Source organism: Marmota monax, unplaced genomic scaffold, assembly GCF_021218885.2.
Source record: "Marmota monax isolate L192 unplaced genomic scaffold, Marmota_monax_Labrador192_F-V1.1 WCK01_AAM20220418_F8-fsc00178, whole genome shotgun sequence".
NCBI classification, from domain to species: Eukaryota; Metazoa; Chordata; class Mammalia; order Rodentia; family Sciuridae; genus Marmota; species Marmota monax.
The window spans coordinates 2,112,696-2,127,315 of NW_026694501.1; the positions used below are offsets into that span (position 1 = coordinate 2,112,696).

General features: G+C 39.7%; 1 protein-coding gene across 3 annotated transcripts in view; it reads left to right on the forward strand.

Annotated features, from left to right (window-relative positions):
- The first annotated feature begins 3,926 nt into the window (after positions 1-3,926).
- Il1rl1 (interleukin 1 receptor like 1) overlaps positions 3,927-14,620 on the forward strand; it is a 32,771-nt gene continuing 22,077 nt past the window's right edge. The window contains exon 1 of one of the 3 annotated variants that reach the window (XM_046420089.2): positions 3,927-4,035. The gene's annotated coding sequence lies outside the window, so the exon portion shown is untranslated. Of the gene's footprint in view, positions 4,036-5,918; positions 6,051-14,620 lie in introns of those variants that run through there. The other 2 variants (XM_046420087.2, XM_046420090.2) reach the window with 2 other exon arrangements.

The window sequence follows — 14,620 nt, forward strand, 5'->3', positions numbered from 1 at the left end:
ACTCTTCCAGTGTTTTGAGCTTCCGGCGTAAGGGCAGAACCTGCTGGACATTATGTGGTACATATGTATCAAGGAAGCATATTGGCAAATAAACTGTTGTTTTAAAAAGATGTGTCATCAGTCAGGGAAGCTGATTTCCAGAGAACTGAGGAGGATCTTAAAGCAAAACAATTTTAAGTGGATGACTAAATGGGCTTCCTGAAAGTGCGTGTGTTTATACTCTCTGAAATCGTCACTTCTACCATCCTCTTTTCTTCCTAAGTCAAAATTTTCTTGGAATGCTTCAGTGTATTTGGGTTTGATTTCAGGGTCATCTGTCAGGCGTATTTACAGCACAGGAGAAGTCAGCAAATGAAGGACATCGAGTTTTTACCAGCCTCAGAGAGAAACTTCTAGATATCTAGTTTTTAGAGACTTCTCACCATAAAGGAAAATATTGACTTCTCACCATAAATAGGTGGAAAGAATGAGAACATGACCCACAGATCAGCTTTTGCTCTCATGATCTCACAGTGTCAGAAGGTGAGGAGTGTCTTTGAGACAGCCAGAGAACCAAGGTGCTCCACAAGCAAGACACTGATCACAGGCCCCACGAATCTCATTTCCTTCTAACGTTCTTACTGTGTTGTAAGGTGAGTTGTTTGGTGATTCAGAGACAAAGTCCACCACGACAGGAATGTTTCCCATCAAGAGAAGATCTCAAGACAAGACTGTCTGCCCAAAGTCATGAACTCCCATCCAACCCTGTCCCTGGCTCCTCCCCATTGCTCTTGAAAACCCTTTCTGTTGCCACCTGCTGCTACCCCCTTGTGGGTCTTCTCATTGTCCAGAGAGTCCTGTCCCCACCAGGCCTCTCATATGCCACTGCTGTCCTCAGACTGTCAAAGCAGCATAATGGAAAGACATTTTCCATGACTAGATGAATCTGTTTCCTTCTGATAGATGGGCCGAGATCTGTCAAATATATAGAACAAACACATAGAAGGGAAAAGACTTTATCTGATTAGACTGGGCGAGAAGTTCTTTTAAGAGCCATGGAACAAATCTCTAAGAGCAAAAGTTTCTTCTGATAATAGAAACCCCAGAGTTACAATCGATGTGGCTTCCTGACAGCACCAACACCCGCTGAGTAGGGGTAGAAGTTGAATGGTCGATTGCTTTGTAGGGGAAATAAAATGCAAAAATAAATAAAAAGGATAAAAGCCATGAAGATCAAGTCATTAAATTTTAGCAAATATCCCTGACTCCTACATCCTCATTAAATGCACAAAGCAAGGAGTTACAACTCTAACAATTATTCTCTCTCTTGCAACAGAGCAAATTAAAGTTTAGCAGCTGATACTGCAGTTTATCATCTCCCATGGGTCCTGAGGGTCAGGAATTTGAAAGTGATTCAGGTGGGTGGTTCTGCTTCAGGATCTCTCAATTAGTTGCGGACCAGCTATTGGCCACACTTTGTCATCTCTGAAGACTTGACTGGATTTGAAGATTCACTTCTAAGTCACTTGTGTGGCTGTGGGTGTTAGGGCATCTCCATCTGGATCACATGCTGTGGCTGTTCATGTCTTGGCTTCTTTCTGAACTATTCAAGAGCATAAAGTCACAGATGGGTACTACCGCCTTTCATAACCTAGTCTCAGAAGGGGCATGTGATTACTTATTCTGTATTATATTTGTCACACTGACCCGCCCTGGTACAGGGTGAGAGAAAAATGTACAAGGGAATGAACATCAGGAGGCACAGATTATTTGGGACCATCTTGGAGACTGGCTGTCATACCTATTAAAGGGACTTTTCATTGAGAGCTCACAATTTCTAGCTTCTACATTGCTCATTCTTTTGCTTAGACTTGCCAGTGCTGAGGAAGGACATGTGAACCTTGCTAAAATGTGGTAAGATTTAAATATGTTTTCTAGAAACCATTGTCTAAACATTTTCTATTCTTTTATTTTGGAGAAGGAAAGGTCAGGTGTGTGTGTGCGTGCGTGTATGAGAGAGAGAGAGAGAGAGAGAGAGAGAGAGAGAGAGAGAGAGAGAGAGAGAGAGAGAGAAACGATCAAAATTATTTTTTCTTCTAGATGAACCTAACCTTTTCATAAAACTCCTTTTTCCCAAATCCACAAGTCAAGAACCTCTGTTAACTCTCCACTAAACAAGGACCTTTTCTGAACTTCAGAACAGGAGCTATGGGGAAGAGCTTTCAGGCCTGCTTAGGATTTGGGATTTTTCATATATAGGGTATGCTGTCCGAAGTCTTTACCCACTAACTGCTTCAGTAGCATCAAGATCAGCCAGTTCAATTCCTGAACACAGGAAGATTTTTTTTTCCACCCATTGTGGAATCATGAAAGATCTGAATGAACTTACTGTAGAGTAACTTACTACAGTAAGTTCATTTCCTGCCCAATGTCAGGAAAACAGGGCCCCGGGGTAAGGTAGAAACAGGAAGCTAGGTTATGTATTTGGCTCCATTAGAATTTTCTTGGTTGAAACTCTACTCCCCCTCCAGTTTCCTTCTTTTGCATACATGCTGGGGTTATTGTACAAGCCATTCATACATTTGTATTTGTAGAACATTTCTTCTTTTTTTTTTTTTTGAGAAATTCTACTCCTTGGGAGATTAAAGGAGTGAGTCATACTAGTCAACCTGTTTAGTAGATTGTAGCAATGAGGCAAGGGGAGAGAAGTGTCTAGAAGTGGGGAGAAGGGTGGTCATGCAGACGTAAAGGTGACAGAGAAAATTGGATTTGCTGACACTACTTCAGATTCTTTCTAATAGAGGTGCAGCCTTTCCAGCTGCCTAGCACCTTGATGGATGCTGCATGAGCAGTGGGAAACACCAAAGTGCTCTCAAGTACCTCTAGGAGGGAATGGTGGTGGTGGGCAGTGAGAGCAAGAGAGAGCCCTGGTGGGTGGTGGGCATCTCTATGGGGAGCTGTGAGGTTGTCCATGTGATGTACAAATCTATAGCATCACATTGCATTTTAGATGTAGATGGATTTGGTGTAAATAGATTTCTCATGCAAAGTAGAGAAGAGGCTCTCTCCTGTTCTTCCCAGCAGAGCAGAGATGGGGCTGCTGGACACAGAAGCTTGAGACACCAGGGATCACGCAAAAACAAGTCTCCTAGGAATTAGCAGACATAAGTGGGACTCTGGGTTTTCACAAGTTGTGAACTGCTGGTGTCTGAACAAATTATTTCTAGTTTTTCAAGGCACAGGGAAGACCAGCTAACATCTTGTTTTTGTCAATTTAGTGAGGTTAAAAGATTTTTTTGATTCATTAATTATTGTTCATATTAATAGAGTATAGTATGACCTCTCAACACACACATTGCATGAACTGATAAAATTGGAATAATTAGCATTTTGGACAATAATAAAGCTCATTTTAGTTTGGGTGAAGATGTCTTCTACATGTGGACTTACTCCAAACACAAACAAGCACTTGCAAATGTGTATGTACACACACACACACACACACACACACACACACACACACACATTCCAGTCATTTCTTTGCTGTTTAGAAGCACCAACTTATTGTCCTTATCTCAAATGAATGAGTTCGACTAATTTTGATCTCTTTCATGTCATTGAATGGTGAGTTGTCACAGATGTTGTTCTGCCTTTTGGGGAAAGAATTGCCTTTTGTTGGTTTGGGGTCATTTTCATCAAGAAGAGTTACCTCCAAGGTGTACAGTCATTTTAATGGGTAGGTCATAGTTGGGGTGCATCTTTCGAGATCTTCAGAACTGGAGAGAGATCCTGCGAGGGGCTGGAGCTAGAATCTTCTTGCCAAATATAATGCAAGAACAGGCATCTTTGAATCTGTATCTTGCAGACCCTTTGCAAATAGAAACTTCCTGAAGCCACCCATGGAGCTTCTCAGTTTCCTCACCTCTTCATTCAAATGTGACCTCTTCTTCTTAACCCTAGATGACCTGTCTGGATGTTGGCCTCCTGGATTTAACAACACTGCTGGCAGCATGGAAAATACCATTTTTAATCTTGATAGCAATCAAGTACATAAATGTGAGTGATAAAGTCTTTTCGAAGGATAAATTCCACAGCAGAGATCATTCAGGTTTCTAAACGCTGCTATCGTAACACTTATATGATGCTAACAGATATCAGGAGATATAGAATTAGGGAAGAATTATAGCTCAACACACCAGAAAGATGGAAAAATCATTCAATCTTGAGTAAAGACTTAACAGTCTCTTAATAATCCATGCTAATTTTTTAAAATACTCTGATTCTTGAAAAGTTCTCAGTTTAAATCACAAATTTGCAGATTTATAAAATGCTACATTTCCCCCGCCCCCTTGTTTTTCATAGTCTTAAGTTCCTAGAGCTCAGGAATGAGTCTCCTCATCTCTTTCATCTCTAATAGAGCTGAAAGATACAATGTTGGGCACATCAATAAGAACTGTTTGATATATTGCTTGTGCATATTTTCTCCCATTCCCTAGCAGTGGAAAACAAATGACAGAGGACCTCATATGAAGATTTTATAGTAGGTAATCGGAATCATCATTTTTCCTTACTATATGAGTTTTTTTTTTTTTAATGCAAGGTGCCCATAATTAAGGGGAAGAGATGATTTGGGTTCCTTACGGGAACTGGAGTCTTGATACAAATACAAAAGTAGAGAGACTGAAGGTGGAGTGTTGTCCTAATTTTGTTATTGACTTGACATAGATGTGGCATTTAGATATGGTACATATTATCAATAGTACCATCGGGGTTTTTTTGTTTTTTTGGTCCTGGGGATTGAACTCAGAGGTACTCAACCACTGAACCACATCCCAGTCAGTTCTATTTTGCATTTTACTTAGAGACAGGGTCTCACTGAGTTGTTTAGTGCCTCACTGTTGCTGAGTATGGCTTTGAACTCCCAATCTTCCTGCTTCAGCCTCCCAATCTGCTGGGATTACAGGCGTGCACCATTGTGCCCAGCAATAGTACTATCTTTTCAAAGACATCTGAAGGTTTCTTTTTATTTTAAACACAATCATACTGGGTGGAAAAGATAAATAGTGATAAGGCAAAAAGTCACTAGACTAATCTTATGGACAACATTTTACATAGGTCATTCATTTAATATTAACAATAATATCCCTTGCACAAGAAATTTAGAGAGGGTAGGAAATTTGCCAAAAATTCACATAGCTAGTAAGAGAAAAGCCAGGATATATCTAGAGCTCCTGTTCTCTCTCTTTATTGGAACATTTGGGCAGACGGCATCTCCTGAATATTCAAAAATCACCAACATTTAGAAAAAGAATTGCATTTATAAATAAGCTTTGTTTATCCAGAATCCTAACACTTGCAACATGTGTCCATAAAATCTCTATTATCACCATCTGAGACAGGCCATCTGGGGTGGGAGGCATGTGGAAAGAGTCCAGTTATGGGAGCTTTGGAATCTGGATTTACCTTGTATCATCCACTACTTTGGGTAAAGTAATTAGCCTCTCTGAGCCTCCTGGCAGCCTCTGAGGATTGCATGGGATAGCATGTTGATGCACCTAGAGTGTACATTTAAGCACCCTGCAGAAAGTGCCAGAATCTTTAAAATGTTGACACTAATGCGTCAGCAGTGAAACTTATTGCAGAAGTATATACTATTGCTCTTAGAGGTGAATTGTGGGGAACTTAAATCTATGGACCCATAGACGGCAATGAGGGACCTGCCACCCAGTCAGGGAGGTGGAGGCGGGTGGTTTTGTTGAGGTATTCACCTCCAAGGAAGGAAAACTGTAATTAAGATGAAATGTGAGCTCCATAAGATCAGAACAGGAAAGACAACTTCATCAAAGATCTTTGAAATACCGGAGAAGGCGGTGAAAACTGCAGGTGATATTTGTTAACAGTATTGTTTGTCCATTTCAGCTTATCAGTCACTGGGTTCCTGTGTCTTAACTGATAAGAAAAATGGGAGGTTTTTAAAGATTGGGTAGCTGTTGCATTTTGCATAAAGCAACTAGAGAAATGTAGCAAGTTGAGGAAGAAAGAGCTCGAATAGGACTGGAGTCTGGCTGATGGTGAGTGGGTTCAGGCTATTTTTCAAAAGTGCACTTATTTCACAGGAGATAGAACTTTCCAATACAAAGTTAGATTAAACGTAATAATTGCTATGGTTTTTTTTTTTCCTTGTGGGAAAAATTGTATTACCAATGGGAAAACCAAGTTGCAGGTTGATGTAGTCTCTTGAAATCATGTTTGTAGGATATAGAACTTTGGTCTGATGTATTGGAAAAGATCTGGTTGAGGGTAGGGAAGAATGAATGGGTGCTTGCAGCATACATCTAGAATGAGCATATCTCAGAATTAGTATTTTCGGAATTCACTAAAATCCAGAAGTAGTATCTACTCCGAGGGTGGGAAAGGAAAAAGAACCAAGGAAACAAGGGATTGCTAGCCACAGGGGTGAGGGAGTTTCATGGATAAATTGGATAAAATGGATAAATTCCATTTACCAGCAAATGACTAAATTTCATTGTTCTCTGTGGTTGAGTAAAACTTATTGTAAATATATGCTATTTTTAAAAAATCCATTTATCTATTGAAGGACACCTAGGCTGGTTCCTTAACTTGGCTGCTGGGAATTGTGCTGCAATAAACATTGGAATGCACATTTCCCTTAGTATGCTGCTTTTATTTCTTTGGGATAAATACCAAGTAGTGGGAGAATTGGGTTGTATGATGGGTCCATTGCTAGTCTTCTGAGGAACCTCTATACTGCTTTCCATGGTGGCTGTACTGATTTACAATCCCACCAGCAGTGTATTAGTGTACCTTTCCCCCACTTCCTTTCTAGAAACACTCATTATTTGTAATCTCAATGATTGGCATTCTAACTGGTGTGAAATGGAATCTCAGTGTGGTTTTGATTTGCATTTCCCTAATTGCTAAGAATGTTGAACGTTTTAAAATATATTTGTTTGCCATTTGAATTTCTTCTTTTGGGAAAAGTCTATTAAGAACATTTGTCTATTGATTGGGTTATTTGGGATCTTGGTGATAGTTTTTTTTTTTTTTTTTTTTTTTTTTTTTGCTTTCTTTATATATTCTGGATATTGTTTTCTCCAAGGAGTAGCTGGTCATTATTTTCTTCCATTCTGTTAGTGCTCTGTTCATGATTTTGTTTCTTTTGTTATGCAGAAACTTTTTAATTTGATGCCATCTCACTTATTGATTCCTGGTTTTATTTCTTGAGGTTTAGGATTCTTGTTAAGGAAGTTGAAGCCTGTGCCAATATGTTGGAGTATTGACCTTGTATTTTCTTCTAGTAGTTGCAAGGTTTCTGTTCTGATTTCTAGGTTTTTGATCCATTTTGTGTTAATATTTGTTCAGGGTGAGAGATAAGGATCTGTACAGATGGATAGCCGGTTTTCCCAGCCATAATTTGTTAAAAAGGCTATCTCTTCTCCAATGCATGTTTTTGTCTCCTTTGTCAAGGATTAGAAGACTGTATTTGTGTGAATTTGTCTCTGAGTCTTCTATTCTGTTCTATTGGTCTTCATTTCTGTCTTTATGTGTCTCTATGCTGTTCTGGTTACTTTAGTCTGTAGCATAATTTGAGATCAGGTATTGTGATACTTCCAGCATCACTCTTATTGTTCCGAATTTTTTTAGCTATTATGGGCATTTTGTTCTTCCATATAAATTTTAGGATTATTTTTGCTAGTTCTGTAAAGAATGTCATTTGTATTTTGATGGGGATTGCACTAATCCTATAGATTGCTTTTGGTGATGTGGCCATTTTGACAATGTTAATTCTGCCCGTGGAGGTAGCTTCTCTGTAGCTGCAACAGCTCTTTTACCAGATCTTGAGGCAAACTATCGTTGAGCCATTGTCCCAAATCCCCTTATGAACCTTATTATCCCATTTTGGCTATTCCATGGGTAGTATGCAGCAGAAGATGGGGGCTATTTTCTGACAACTAAGGACTGAGGGTGATTCAGACCTGCATTTAATCCCTGCTCTTACACTTATTTGTTGCATGACTGTACATCATTCGCTGAACTTTTTAGATTCTTGGATTTCTTCCCTTTAATTATAGCCTGTTGATGGTTTTGTGGGTGAAGATCAAATGAATATAAAGTGTTCAGTATTATTGTACTGAGCATACAGTAACAACATGTCAGATTTCATTGTTTTTATATTCTTCCTTTTCTACTCTGGGAAATTTTAACTCCTTGTCCTGTAGACAGGCTGAATGTGGAATCATGATGGGAATGTGATAAGGGATGGGGAGTTTCCAACTTGTCTGGCACACATTTTTCCTTAGCACATTTATGATAAAGTAGTAGTAGCTGTCAGTAATCATCCAAGGGAACTCTCCTCCCTGCTAGCCCCTAAGGTGGGTACTTTCTATACACAACATCCTGCCATTCGTATGGTAGTTATGTAAAGTGGGGTGGAAACCAAGATCTGATTGGCTCAGATTCAGTGCTTCAACTGGTGATACTGAGAGCCTTATGGACACACGTGTGGTTGGTTTGAGTCCCCAGGACTGGTTCTGATGTCAGGTGTGACTGAGTCCCAGGTGGGAGGGGATGATGCCCTAATGGAAAACAAAAACAGAATATACATGATGCCCACTAAAATGTAACTGAGATTTAGACAACTGCTTATAACCTCTTCCCAAGGTGAGTAGATAGTTTTGAATTTCAATAACTGCAGACCCTGCCCAAGACCACCCGTCTTTTGACAACTTCCTTAACTGTGATTTAAGGGTGGATGTCAATGGCTAGTTTTGAGCCCATTCTCAGCCGGGAGTCAAGATTTTTCTCTCCCTCCCTCTCAGAAGACTTGTAGTCAAAGTGTGACATAGGCAGCAAGGACTGAGTCCCTGAGCACTGGAGCCTCCAGTCTCTTTGCCCCACTTAACCCAACTGAGGCTGCCAGGGTGGGTTTTATGCCATATAGAAAGGAATGGGATGATACAGGTGCCCCTGGGGCTCCTGATTAGTCTCCCTGCTCCTCACTCTCCCTGCATACTTGGGACCAATCAGCATTTTCTATAAGTCCTCTTCACCTTCAGTCCTTAGTTATCAGAAAATAGCCCCCACCCTCTGCTGCCTGCTTGACTGGAAGAAATCCACAGCGTATCTGAAGGTCACTGAAGGTCTTCACTACACCACCTGAGCCCCAAGCTCTGAAGGGAAGCACAGAGTCTTGATACCTTGATACCCATGTTCAAGATAAGTTTCCTCGGGCTTCACCCCATGAGCCTGGAGGTAAGGACAAAGCAGTCAGATGTGAATTCTCTCATCTCTTTTTGAGCAGGACTATGGTAGCTCTGATCGTAATGTTCAAATTTGCTCTTTTATTTTGAACTGTGATGTCTAAATTTGAGCTGTTTAGTCCCCTGGCAAGTTTCAGTTAGATCATTCCAGATACAGATACCAACTCTTAAAGACCACAGAAATTATGCATTAGAGGAATTCTCTAGGAAAACTGACCCTCATGTGAAGTGATTGACATTAAGATTTTTAAAACTAAGACATTCTTAAATCATGGTGATTACACAAATGACTTTAGAATGAGTTTGGCATCCACTTTTTTTTTTGTACCTGCCCTTATGGAATATATAAATTAGCAGAAAAAGACAATAAGTCCCAGAAATTAGTAAAAGGTATTCATAAAATACTTTAGATGATGGAAGACTTGGGCAGAAAAATAAAGAAATTGAACCCAGAGGTGCTTAACCACTGAGCCACATTTCCAGCGCCCCTCCTCCCTTTTTTATAATTTACTTTGAGACAGGTTCTCACTAAGTTGCTTAGGGCCTCACTAAATTGCTGAAGCTGGCTTTGAACTTGCCATCCAATGCCTCAGCCGCCAGAGCTGCTGGGATTACAGGTGTGCGCCACCACATCTGGGGGGCTCCTGCTTTTATTAAGGGAGTATTTTGAACGAACAAGAAGTTCAATGGAAACATGGAATTTTGGTTTTTGGTTTTCTCTGTCCTTCAGTCTCTGTTTATTATTAATCAGATACACAATTTTTGCCTCAAGCCTGTGAGTCAAATCTCTGGCTAATTTACTTTCATCTTTCTAATAAAAGCATTCTTAAATCTGACAAGGATTCAATTCAGTAAATATATATTTGGAGATGAAATTAATCATTGTGTTTATCTAACATAGTCAATTCATTTATTTTTTTCATTCAAAATATATTTATTGAGGACCATCTGGCTGGGTATATAAGTTTACAAAACAAATATAAATGACGCATAAATCAAGTATTCAGTAATGTTAGAAGGTTGTAAACACCATGGGAAAAACATGGAACAGGGTAAGGAAAATCAGGAAGTGTGTGGTTAGCTGGTGGGTGGTGGGGAGGGGGGCCCTCATTAAAGGGCAGGAGTGAGCCACCACACAGATGCCCAGAAGGGAAAAGCCAAGATGGAGGAAAGAGCCAAAAGGGGTACTCCAAGGTGGGAGCAAGGTTGGGTGTTCAGGAGCAGGGACAGGGAGAGTGCCTTTCTTGTAGCATAAGGGTGAGAAGCCCAGAGAGTCATGAATCAGAGAGCTGGGGGACAGACGGTCACGTAGAACCTTCTTGCTCCTATAAGCAATTTGGCTTTTACTGGGTGAAATGGGAGCTGTGAGGAGAGGAGTAACTTGAAAGGTTCATCTTGGCTTCTGTTATAGAAATCAGTCACAGCAGGCACAAGAAGGACCAAAGGGTCTGGTCTGGAGGTCACTGCAATAATCCAGGTAAGAGATGGTGGTGGCCTGGATCAGCAACAACAGATATACAAAATGGAGAGGTGGCTGAAGTCTCGATATGTTTGGAAAATAATTCACAGGGATCTGTGGCAGTTGGGAGTGGTGGGTTGGAGGAAGAGCGGTACAAGAAAGCCTCCAAGGAATTTGATGTATGTGGCTGAAAAAAGATGGAGTAGCCATTCATCAAGAAGAGAAGCAGTGTTGGAAGAACCGATTTTGGTAGGCAGAAGGAGAATTCTGAGGTTGAGACATCTGGAGTGCAGGCAAGTGAGGGTATCAAGTCAGTACTGGGTACCAGAGTCGGTGGCAAGTTCAACTGCAGGAGTGTGACCAGGATAGTGTTTCAAACCTGTAAACCCACATGCATTACCCGGGGAGTGAGTGTAGACGGAGAAGAAAAGAGGCTCAAGGACTGGACCTGGGGAGGAGGCCATCTGGAGGAGAGTGTGGGGGTTCTGAGGACAGATGGGGGAGTTGCTCAACTTTACAGAGGCTGCTTAGGGCTCAAGGCAAAGTGAAGACACGAAAAGTGAAGACACGACTGGCAATTCTTTAGTGACACGGAGGTGTTTGGGGACATTGAGTACAGCACCGTGCCTTGATAATCTTAACTAATTCTTAACAAAAGTCCCATATCCTGATGTAGGTCATGTCATTCCTTGGCTTGAAAGTCCAGTTTCTGCCGCGAGGCTCCCGTACTGCCTGTCCCTCCACCTGGGCTGTGCTTCTGCTGTTTATTTAATGTCACTTCCTTAGTTGGCCTTCTCAGGTCATCTGGCCTAAAATTGCGTACCTCCAGTTATCCTTAGACCTCTCCACTGCTTTATTTTTCTGCCCAAGTCTTCCATCATCTGAAGTATTTTATGAATACCTTTTACCTATTTCTGTGATTTATTGCCTTTTTTTTCCTGCTAATGTATACATTTCATAAGGGCAGGTATTTTTATCTCTGACGGTTCTGTTTTGTGCATGGCTATCGTCCCAGTATCAGAAATAGTGACTGGGGTCTAACTGACCATCTTTGGAGTCTAGGGGGTCAGCATTTTGCTCTTTAAAGCCCAGTTGATGCAGGGTTGGTATGTTTGACTCTACGAGATGCTAGAACATGGGACTCCTCACTTCCCAGTGAGTCAAAAGCTCTGTTCCCTCCTTTCCACCGTCCCCTCACGATGCACAAAGTAGAGTCAGACCTCACTCCCTTGAAGTAGCTTCCCGCCATCCTCCATGATCTTCTTTCAACTGAGCACACTTTATCTCCAAGTGGGTGGAGACACATAGTAGTTTTACTGTTTGTTGCCATTCATTGATCATAAGTGACTGGAGACATCACAATATGGAGGCTTGTAGGATGTGACAGCTCTGGACATGTTTCTGCTCAGGCAATGAGCCATTACTTTCTGGTCAGGAAATTGACTTGCTGTATGTGCGCTTAAGGTGGCAAAGATGAATTAATTTGAAGGGCCACAATGATGGTAGGAGACCTGACTTTTCTGTCTCAAACCAGTCAAATCACTGAGAAATCATAAATCCAGTTCTCTTTACATTTTCCAACCACAGGAAATTATTGAAAGCACAGCGAACCTGGTTCCAGAAATATCAGCATTGGATAGCAAATATATTTTTTGCTTTTCAACGGGCATAGGAATTCCATCTTTGTTCTCCTTTGCAACTGATTAAATTTGTGACGGAGAGTTGTCCTTCTGGCTGGCCAATTCCTATGTTCAACACATTTCTTGTTCTTATCCAAGAAACTGGAAATAAGCCTAGCTGATTGCCCTTAATATTAAGTGGGAAAACCAAAATAAACATAGAGGAAAACTTTAATGACTGTTTTCAGGGAAAAAAAAGATAGATCAACAAAATTATTCATAGGACAACTTGTTATTGGAATTACTTTGTAAAAAAGAATCAGCTGCGTCTCCAGAATATTTATTATGCAAAGCTTTCCAATGTTGATGAGGCCTCCACTGGACATTTCTCACGGTTTGACAGATCCCAGAAATGAATCTGCTTTTCCTGTTACATGTGGGGAAGGAAATTTAATTTTAAAATCTTTTAAAACTTTTAAACATATACTTTTTAGTTGTAGATGGACACAAGACCTTTATTTTGTTTATTTTTATGTGGTGCCGGGTATTGAATCCAGTGCCTCACATGTGCAAGGCAAGCACTCTATCACTGAGCCACAACCCCAGCCCAAGAATACAGTTTTCAAAGGCTTTTATTTTACTTTATTTTTTTTTGTTGTTGTTGAGAAATAACCAACATCAGCTAAAAGCAATGACTTTAAGTGTTCATTTGAATGAGATTTGACCATCATATTCACTCATGGAATTATCAGTCCACACAGCACAGATTACATCTCTATTTCCCAGAAAATATACCACTTTTCCCTCTCCAAATTACTTTCTGGTTTCCAGCAAGGTAGATTATAACTTGCTTATTGCTGGATTTCATATAAAAGTAATATGTAACATGGGCTCTTCATGCAGGTGGGATATGTAATGTAGACTCTGTGTAAAAGGGAATATATATTAAGTAATATTGGACTCTTCATGTTATTGTTTGGAAGTTGGAGTCTCCTTTCTTGGGTTTCTTTTGCTTAGTATGATTTGAGGAGAGGAGACTTTGTTTACATTTCGGAACAAACCCAAGTTACAGAACATGCTGTTTCTGTGATTCACCAGGCTGCTAAATTGCAGTTTCTTCTTCTTCCTGAGTACTTTGAATTCCTTTTTTTTTTTTTTGTCCTTCTCCCATTGATAAACACTTGGAATATTTTCAGTTTTTGGTATTGTGAATATGACACTTATGAACATTCTTTTATATGTTTGTAGTCATGTGATTTAATTTCTTGAGGAAATACTAGAAATAGAAGGCCAAATGCCAGATGTTCTTTGTTTTATTTTTCTTCTTACTAATATATAACCTACATAACACCAAAATACGCACATTTGAAGTGTAAAATTTAATAAGCTTGGAAAAGACATCATCCCTTATATTTTTTTCATACTCCTCTATAGATAATTGTCCCCCTCATCTTTCATCCCAGGTTACCGTTAGTTTTGTGGTTTTGGAACTTTATGTAGATGAGACCAGATAACTTGCACTGTTTTAAACCTGGCTTCTTTAATTTAATATAATGCATCATAGATTAATTCATATTACATGAGTCAGTAGTTCCTTCCTTTTTATTGCTGAGCAGTGTTCCATCATACAAACATAGAATTGTTTTCCATTTCCATGTTGATAGACATGGGTATATCATTTTCAGCTATTATAAATCAAACTGTTATGAACATTTGTGTGCAAGTATTTTTGTGTGCATGGGTTTGTATTTCCCTTAGGTTAATCCTTAGAAGAGGAATCCCTGGGTCATTTGGCAAATGTTTAAGCAGAAACTGCTATGCCGTTTTCCAAAGTCATTGTATCATTTTATAATCCTGTATGAAAGTTGTAGATGGATCACATTCTTGCCACCACTTGCCCTTACCAATCATTTTAATATTAGCTATGGAGTAGAATATCACTGTGGTTTTATTATTTACATTTTTTAATAACTAATAATTTGGGGTATCTTTTTCTTATGTTTATTGGCCATTGGTATGATTTTCATTTGTGAATCTCCTCAGTTGGAATCTTTTTCTCATTTTTATTGGCTACTTTTTTGCATCTTTATATTGACTTATAAGAACAATTTATAAGTTCCAAACAGAAATCTTTCATCAGATGTATGAATTGTATTTTGTCTGAATCTACAGCTTGGTTTGTTTAAATTTTATTGGTGTCTTTTGAAGAAAATACGTTCTTACTTTTGATGAAGTCTGAGGTATTTCATTTTCTTTTATGATCACTGATTTTTATGTTTGGT